Source organism: Amphiura filiformis, chromosome 1, assembly GCF_039555335.1.
Source record: "Amphiura filiformis chromosome 1, Afil_fr2py, whole genome shotgun sequence".
NCBI lineage: Eukaryota > Metazoa > Echinodermata > Ophiuroidea > Amphilepidida > Amphiuridae > Amphiura > Amphiura filiformis.
In genome coordinates, this window is record NC_092628.1 from 68,219,245 (window position 1) to 68,227,037 (window position 7,793).

General features: G+C 38.3%; 1 long non-coding RNA gene across 1 annotated transcript; it reads left to right on the top strand.

Moving 5' to 3' along the window:
- Nucleotides 1-821: 821 nt before the first annotated feature.
- Nucleotides 822-6,764, top strand: LOC140166779 (uncharacterized). Its single transcript, XR_011860901.1, has 3 exons — nt 822-941; nt 2,249-2,307; nt 6,632-6,764. It is a non-coding gene; the product is annotated as an uncharacterized lncRNA (long non-coding RNA).
- Nucleotides 6,765-7,793: the final 1,029 nt, after the last annotated feature.

The following is a 7,793-nucleotide window of genomic DNA, read 5'->3' on the forward strand; positions in this document are numbered from 1 at the left end:
ACTATTTTTTTATTTTTCTCAAAAATTAATAACACACTGGTAACAAAAGTTATGTATATTATTGGGGCAAGAAAAATCCAATTACTACACTGAAATTTCAGTGAATCAAGACAAGCGGTTCAGTAAATATGATAGGAAATGAGGTACATCCTAGCGGTACCTCATTTTCTATCACAAGTATCAAACTGCTTGTCTTGGGTCACTGAAATTCCAGTGTAGTAATTGGATTCCTTGCCTCTATAATATACATAACGTTTGTTACCAGGGTGTAATTAGTTTTGGAGAAAAATGCAAAAATAGTCACAAATTTATTGAGGGGTGTAGTACCCCCTTAACCCATTTCAGCAACAGCAAGTAAAATAAAATACAATACACGGTATAATGGTGGGTCAAAATACCTTTGACGATAATAGTAGAGAAGCCACTTTGTGGATACATATGGGGTCCCGTGCATCAGTTTTGGACAAAGGTGCCAGCTGGGTTAGAATAAACCTTTTTATACTCAGACCCAGAATGACATACATTTGATTGGTGCGCCCGCAGCCCTGGGTCTATGTCATGGTATTATTTTTAAGTCTCTCAAAATTGCCACCTTTTTATAAAAAAAATTACATAGCTGAAGTATATAATATGCAGAAATGCTATGTTTACCTATCAGCATTATCAGTGCAATTTCAGACTTGTTCTTACCATGATTACATGGAAGGTACACAATACTAACTAGTTCTCTAAGTATTGTAGAACTTCATTGATACCGCAATGTAATTTCGACTACTAAGTATACTAATTGATATATTTTGTACTTTCTGAATACCAGTGGCTTCGAGTCTGTACATTGCCGTTGGTGTAGGCGTTGGATCAGTTGTTATTTTCATCATTGCTATTATTGTAGTCATCGTATGTTGTCAAAGGAGGTCATATGGTCTCAACCGTAAACAGAGGTAACCAGTGGTATATTTTACATCAAACAAAAGATAATTAGGCCTACACATATCCATAATTACACATATCCTTTCTTTCTGTTCCTAATCTCAAAGCGTGCACCAACATAATTTGTGCATTATACAAAAGCCGGTATTGACGATTCATGTCGTACTATCAAACTACTGAGTTCAGAGCAGCCTCTACAAACCCCATGTACCGGAATTTAAAACAAAGGGGATCTAAAACCCACTTAAAGGAATAGTGCAGGCATAGATATTTAAGCGTCATACCGAATAAATATTGACTGATTACGACTTCCTCCTGCTCATTCTGATTTAAACATTTCTGGCATCCCCCTGAACTTTGTTGATGAAGCTAAAATCTTAGGCGTGTGGATCCAAAATGATCTCCGTTGGAATAAAAACATCTCCCAGATCACATCAAAAGCAAACCGAAAACTATACATGCGGCGCATGCTGAAAAAAATTGGCTTTAATGAAGATGAGTTGGTCACCGTATACAAAGGCTACATTCGGCCTCTTTTAGAATATGCTGATGTAGCCTGGCACTCCTCACTCTCTGAGTCAGAGTATATAGTGCCCTGGAAAGGCTACAACGTCGTGCATGCAGGATTACGCTGGGCCAAAATTTCACCTCCTATGCTGAGGCCTTGCGGACTTGCGAGCTTGAGTCCCTGTTTGATAGGAGAGAGAACCATTGTCGCAGGTTTGCCGAAGGGCTTGCCAACTCATCGCGTACCAATGATCTTCTCCCCCCTACCAGACAGGCGAGTCATGCTCGCAAACTCCGCAATGCCCATCACTACTCCCAGCTGCGTTTCAGAACATCCCGCTTCAAAAACAGCCCCATCCCCTATTTCGTTGATGTATTAAACAAGTAGCGCGCCGTTTTTATTCGGGTTTTCCTGCATGCACGCACATTTCAGCTTTTATATTTATTTATTGTGCAATAATAGTGAGAATTTATCGTATTTAGGGGCCTACTTGTGTCTGCCATTTTATGTTATTTTATATTATATTTTTTTCACTCATATTTATTATATTGCTTTTACTCTGTACATTGACATGTAATTTGACCTTCGGGTCACAATATGTTGGTTTTAATAAATATACTTGAATACATGTTATACCGGTATGCACTTCAATTGGAAGATCGCATATTTGTTGTCCTTTCTTTGGTATAATCATTTTTATGTGTGTTAAAATTTCAAATGGGTAGGGGAACCACAAAAGTTTATTGGTCAAACAGATGTAAATCATTATCATTGCATATACCTCAAATCTGCCCTTTCCTATTTTTTTAGGGATACGGAAAATGGAGACCTTTCTCTACCAGATATGGTTGACAACACCGAATACACCAGTAAGTATCTTTGAAAAAAAGAAACAAAATGTGGAAAATAAATAAAATAGATACCAATCCTTAAATGCACATTCATGCCCCCGATTGACATCCGTGATTGGAGGGGAAAACATTGTTTGGGGTTTTGTTGATTGCGTGGGGTGGGTCAATCTTGACTTTACATGTGTTCATATGTCAACAAAGATTTATTTTTGTAAGGATATCCTGAGACAGGAAAGAGCACTTTTATATCAATTTTGCTTTATATACGCACATCAAATATAGCAGCACAGTGAAAGATGTTTGGGGAATTGGTGTTTGTGGGGTGTGTGTGTGGGGGTGCGTTTGTAAATGCCGTCTAACGAGGACCTACATATGGATACACACCGTAAAACGAGGACACACCTCCAAACGAGGACGTCCTCGTTTTGAAACTATGCCCAGGATGACGTAAATGATGCATCATGCAAATATGCATATAAGATAGCATATAAGATAGGTCCCCCATAGCGGGTATAGGACGGGTCTCAGTTGGATAGTAAGTTGCCTGGTGTGTTTGCGTGAGGTCCACGGTGTGTCGATTAAAAACGGGTGTGTAAGTCCTCGGTTAGATCCTTCTAAAGTCGAGGTCCTCGTTTGAACGTATTTACAAACAGGGGTGTGTATGTATGGGATGGAGTGTATGTGGGGGTGGGGGGTGTGGGGGTGTGTGGGTGGGTGGTGATTGTGTATGTATTATGTATATGTGTTAGTGTGTAGTTTGTGGGGGTGAGCATATTTGTGTGTTCATTATCATCACGAGTACATTTTGTGAGGATATCCTGAGACAGGAAAGAGCACTTTACTATCAAATTTGCTTTATTCACACATCAAATATAGCAGGATAGTGAGAAATGTTTGGTGAATTGGTGTTTGTGGTAGCTATTACGCAAATAAACTGTATATATTTTGTAACAATTTTTAACATAGATTTTCGTTTCTATATCAAATTATTTATCTTTTTCTGCTTTTTTGTGGTCATTTTTATTCTATAAACTGTACATTTGTGGCAAAATTGAGGGCGCTATTTACATATATTTTAAATTTAAATTAACCAAATAATATGAGTTATACCTAACATTTCATGATAAAAAGTGTTTGGAAAATCCCCTTGTCATTTGTAAGTCTTTTGGCTGATGTTCTAATATCATTATACAAGTGTTTACCCTTGTAAAGATGCAAACAAGATTTAAGATAAATAGCGCCATCATTGTTCAACTTTTCTTTAAAATGACCCCGTTTTACAAAGGCTACCATCAAACAACCGGCCAGGTGCAGGGTGTGTGAGGATGGGATGGTATGTGTGGTTAGTGGTAGTGGCGTGAAGATCCGTTTGTGAGCGTGTTTGTGCATGCTCATTTGTCATCATAACATCACAAGAATTAGTTTTATGTGTGCGTATTATGAAGAGCTTTGTTGCAATTGACGCCCTTACATCTACTTTTTGACTTTGAGTATGACTTGTTCTAGTTGGTTCAATTTGGGTTCGGATAAAGTGTTGATGAATAGAAACTAAAAGAATAGGTTTGGTACAATTTTCAAGCCTTCCTATTTATTTTATTATTTATTTTATTATTTATTTTATATCGCGCCTTTTGTGGATGCAAGGGCTTTTGCAACAAAATAAATTTACCCCTTTTCTAGAAACCACCTTTGCAATCAAATTTGAGCCCATTTGTTTGCACTACTTTATGTAATTTGACTAATGGTTTCAAAATCAAAAAGAAAATTTGAAATATCTCATTTACTTTTTTAATTATGAATTTTCAATTAAATCCGGCAAAATGCCATTTTTGAGTATTTCCGAAGCTACAACTTTTGTTAACTATATACAATAATGTTTTTCAAGCATAGTGACTCCAAAACAGTTCCTTTTGGTTTTAATAGTTAAAGAACATTCCAGGCTTCTATTATACATCAAAAAAGTATTTTCCTAAAATTTTATATTCATTTTAAGTTCAGATTTTCGAAATTTCCCTAAAATTTCCCAAATGGGAAATACGCGTACGATATCTCCGGAAGGGAAGATGGTATGAAGGTCAAACAGCCACCAAAATGTGTACTTTTACCCACACTATAATGTCATGCCAATAACTCAATTTCAGCCAGAGGTGGATATAAGGGCTTTTGCAACAGAGCTCTTTATATGTGGTAGTGGTATTATGGGGGTAGATCCGTTTGTGAGTATGATAGTGTGTTCATTTGTCATCACAAGTTAATTTTTGTAAGGATATCCTGAGACAGGAAGAAACACTTTAATATTTCCTCTATTCACCAATCAAATACAACAGGACAGTGAATTGTGTTTCGTGCAGCTGTGTATATGGGGTGTGGGGTGTGGTTGTGTGATTTGTGGGGTGAGGGGTGGGGTAAATGGGTGCGAGTATAATGTAATGTAATGGGGTAGATCGGTTTGAGAGTAGTTGTGTGTTCATTGTAAACACGAGTACATTTTGTAAGGATATCCTGAGACAGGAAAGAGCACTTTACTATCAAAGTTGCATTATTCATACATCATGAAAAGCTATGAAAGACGTTTCGTGTATCTGTATGTTTGAATATGTGGAGGTGCATGGATGTGGATATGTAGTGTGTATTGGTGTGGGAATGCGTATATGTGGTATTGGTATTATGGGGGTAGATCGGGTTGTGAGTATGTTTGTGTGTTCATTGTCATCAGGAGAACATTTTGTGAGGATATCCTGAGACAGGAAAGAGCACTTTACTATCAAATTTGCTCTATTCGCACACCAACTTTAACGGGACAGTGAAAGATGGTTTTTGCAGCTGTGTATATGCGGTACGGGATGAGAGGTGTGGGGTGAGGGCGGGGTGGATGGGTTTTGCGTATATGTATTGTAATGGGGGTAGATCGGTTTGAGAGTGGTAGTGTGTTCATCGTCATGTGCTTTTATTTTGTAAAGATATCATGAACCAGGAAAGAGCACTTTACTAAGTTGCATTATTCACACATCAAATATATGTGCTTTTATTTTGTAAAGATATCATGAACCAGGAAAGAGCACTTTACTAAGTTGCATTATTCACACATCAAATATAGTAGCACAGTGAAAGATTTTTCGTGCATCTGTATGTGGGTGTGGAGGATTTGGGGGGGGGTGGTGCATGGATGTGAATCTTTGATTGCATAGGGCTATGGGTGTGCGTATAATGTGGTAGTGGTATCATGGGTGTAGGTCGGTTGGGAGTACGTTTTTGTATTCATTTGTCATCACAATTTAAATATACTAGCGGTCACCCGTCTTTCGCGGTTCGTGACAATTTTACAAATTTATGCATCACTACCATCCAAGTTTTAATTTTATTGCGAACAATTTTATCAACTACCTTATTTATTACCGATTGATTATTCACATATAGCAAGACATTGAAAGTAACAGTGGGGTGGGGTGTGGTGGGTGTGTAGGGGTGTATGGATGTGGGTATGGAGTACCGGTATGTATTGTTGTGGGTATGCGTAAGGGTGGTTGTGGTATGGGGTAGGTCGGGTTGTGTGCATGTTTGTTCACTTGTCATCACAAATATATTTTTGTAAGGATACCATGAGACAGGAAAGAGCACTTTACAACAAAAGTTGCATTATTCACATATTATATATGGCAGCATAGTGAAAGATGTTCCGAGCAGCTGTATATGCGTATGTGTACACTTGAGATACTCCCCCCCCCCCCCCTGTGTGGGGTGTGTGCGGGTCAGGGGCAGTCCACGGTGGGGTGTGTATTTTGATGAAGTCCATGGTTTGATAGTAAAATATGGGTCCACGTTTGCGGACTTTTTGTTGTTGTTTGTTTCGGACCTCAGTTGACACGTCTTTAGTCGGCATTTTTTACCTAGCTCTGAAATACCTTTTATCATTAAAAATCTGTTTCTGTGGTCGTATAGCTGCGACGGAGAGGGCGGTAAGGAAAGGTTGTGCATATGTAATTAAAAAGGTTTGAGAATTGTTTTTTATGTTGCTCGTTTCAAAAACACGGGAAACACGATTCCTTTAAAAAGGAATACAAAAGACAGCCTTCAACAACATTCTTTGCCTTTCTTGCTGTTGTTGTTGTTGTTGTTGCTGTTGTTATTTTTTAAATAAACATATGCATTTCGTAGCTAGGTAATGATACTTTATTTATACATACATAATTGTGTCCTGGTATCTGAGCAATATGTACGAGAAAATTGCTTAAATTCTTTCAGATTATTGCAATGAATATGATGGATTTAGATGTAAGATTTTGAAGAGTGTGCGTTTATTAATATTAAAAAAAGTAACAACGTTCGTGTTTCCTGCTTGTAGGTGTAGCTGTTCAAAATGGAGCAACAGATTCTAAGACACCTGTCTATGCCAAACCCAATAAAGGCAATCGTCAAACAAACTCTAGTACTGATGATAGTGGCTACGAGAAAGCACCTGCCGCAAAACCACGGAATTCCGGTTATGAAGAAGCTACTCTATCTCCCATACCACGATTGGACAACTACGAGAAGGAACCTCCTGCCACTCCACCAAGACCACGCTCTGCTGTACGTACATCAACCCCAGCCGCTGGGTATGAAGAGGCTAACCTCATAACGCCACGCGTGGATTCAACTGGATATGAAGACTCAACTCTCACAGGCACCAAAGACAACTTCAAGACACCAGCAGGTCATTCGACGGGCTACGAAGACAACTTTGTCACACCTGCTACGGGAATGAAGGATACGAGTAGCGGATATGAGGACAACTTTGTGACACCCAGGGGAGGCTCTGGGTATGAAGATAATTTTGTGACACCTCACACTGGGATTAAAGAATCGGTTAAATATGACCACTTGAAGCGTAAGATTGATTTAGATGACACCCATAATTCTGATAGTAATTTAGATGTAGGAGGAGCCGATGGGTATGGTGAAATACGAAAACAATCTGAGCTGGTAGATGCAGAAGAGTATCAACATCTGAGTCATGATAAAAACCCTAGCAGCGCCGAGCCTGGATATGGGAAGCTTAGAAAAGACAAACAGGATAAATCATAATATATTTAGAGTTTAGACATTTTTTGACAATTTTTGACCAATTTTGTCAAATCTTAAAAGTCACTCCCCTTCATTACCCCCTGAAAAGTCCCGCTACCTCTATTTCTAAAGAAAAATTTAAATTTAAATTTAGACATATCGAGATATTTTATGTTCACAGGGGTTATATTATAACATTTTAAGCAATAGCTTTTAACTGAGACTTCATGTATATTAGGCGACGAAAAAAAAATGGGCCCAACCGACCCAGATTTTGTGTTGGGAGATTATTTTATGAAATGAATTTAAAAGCAACCGTTTTTTGGCCACAGCGGATTTATTTTTCAAGACTATATGAGCTTATATGTTTCAAACTTTTGGCGAGTTTGTAGGAAAAAAACCATCTGCCCGTATAGAACAGGGTTTGTTCTTCGTCGCCTTTGAATAGTGTCAGATACAGC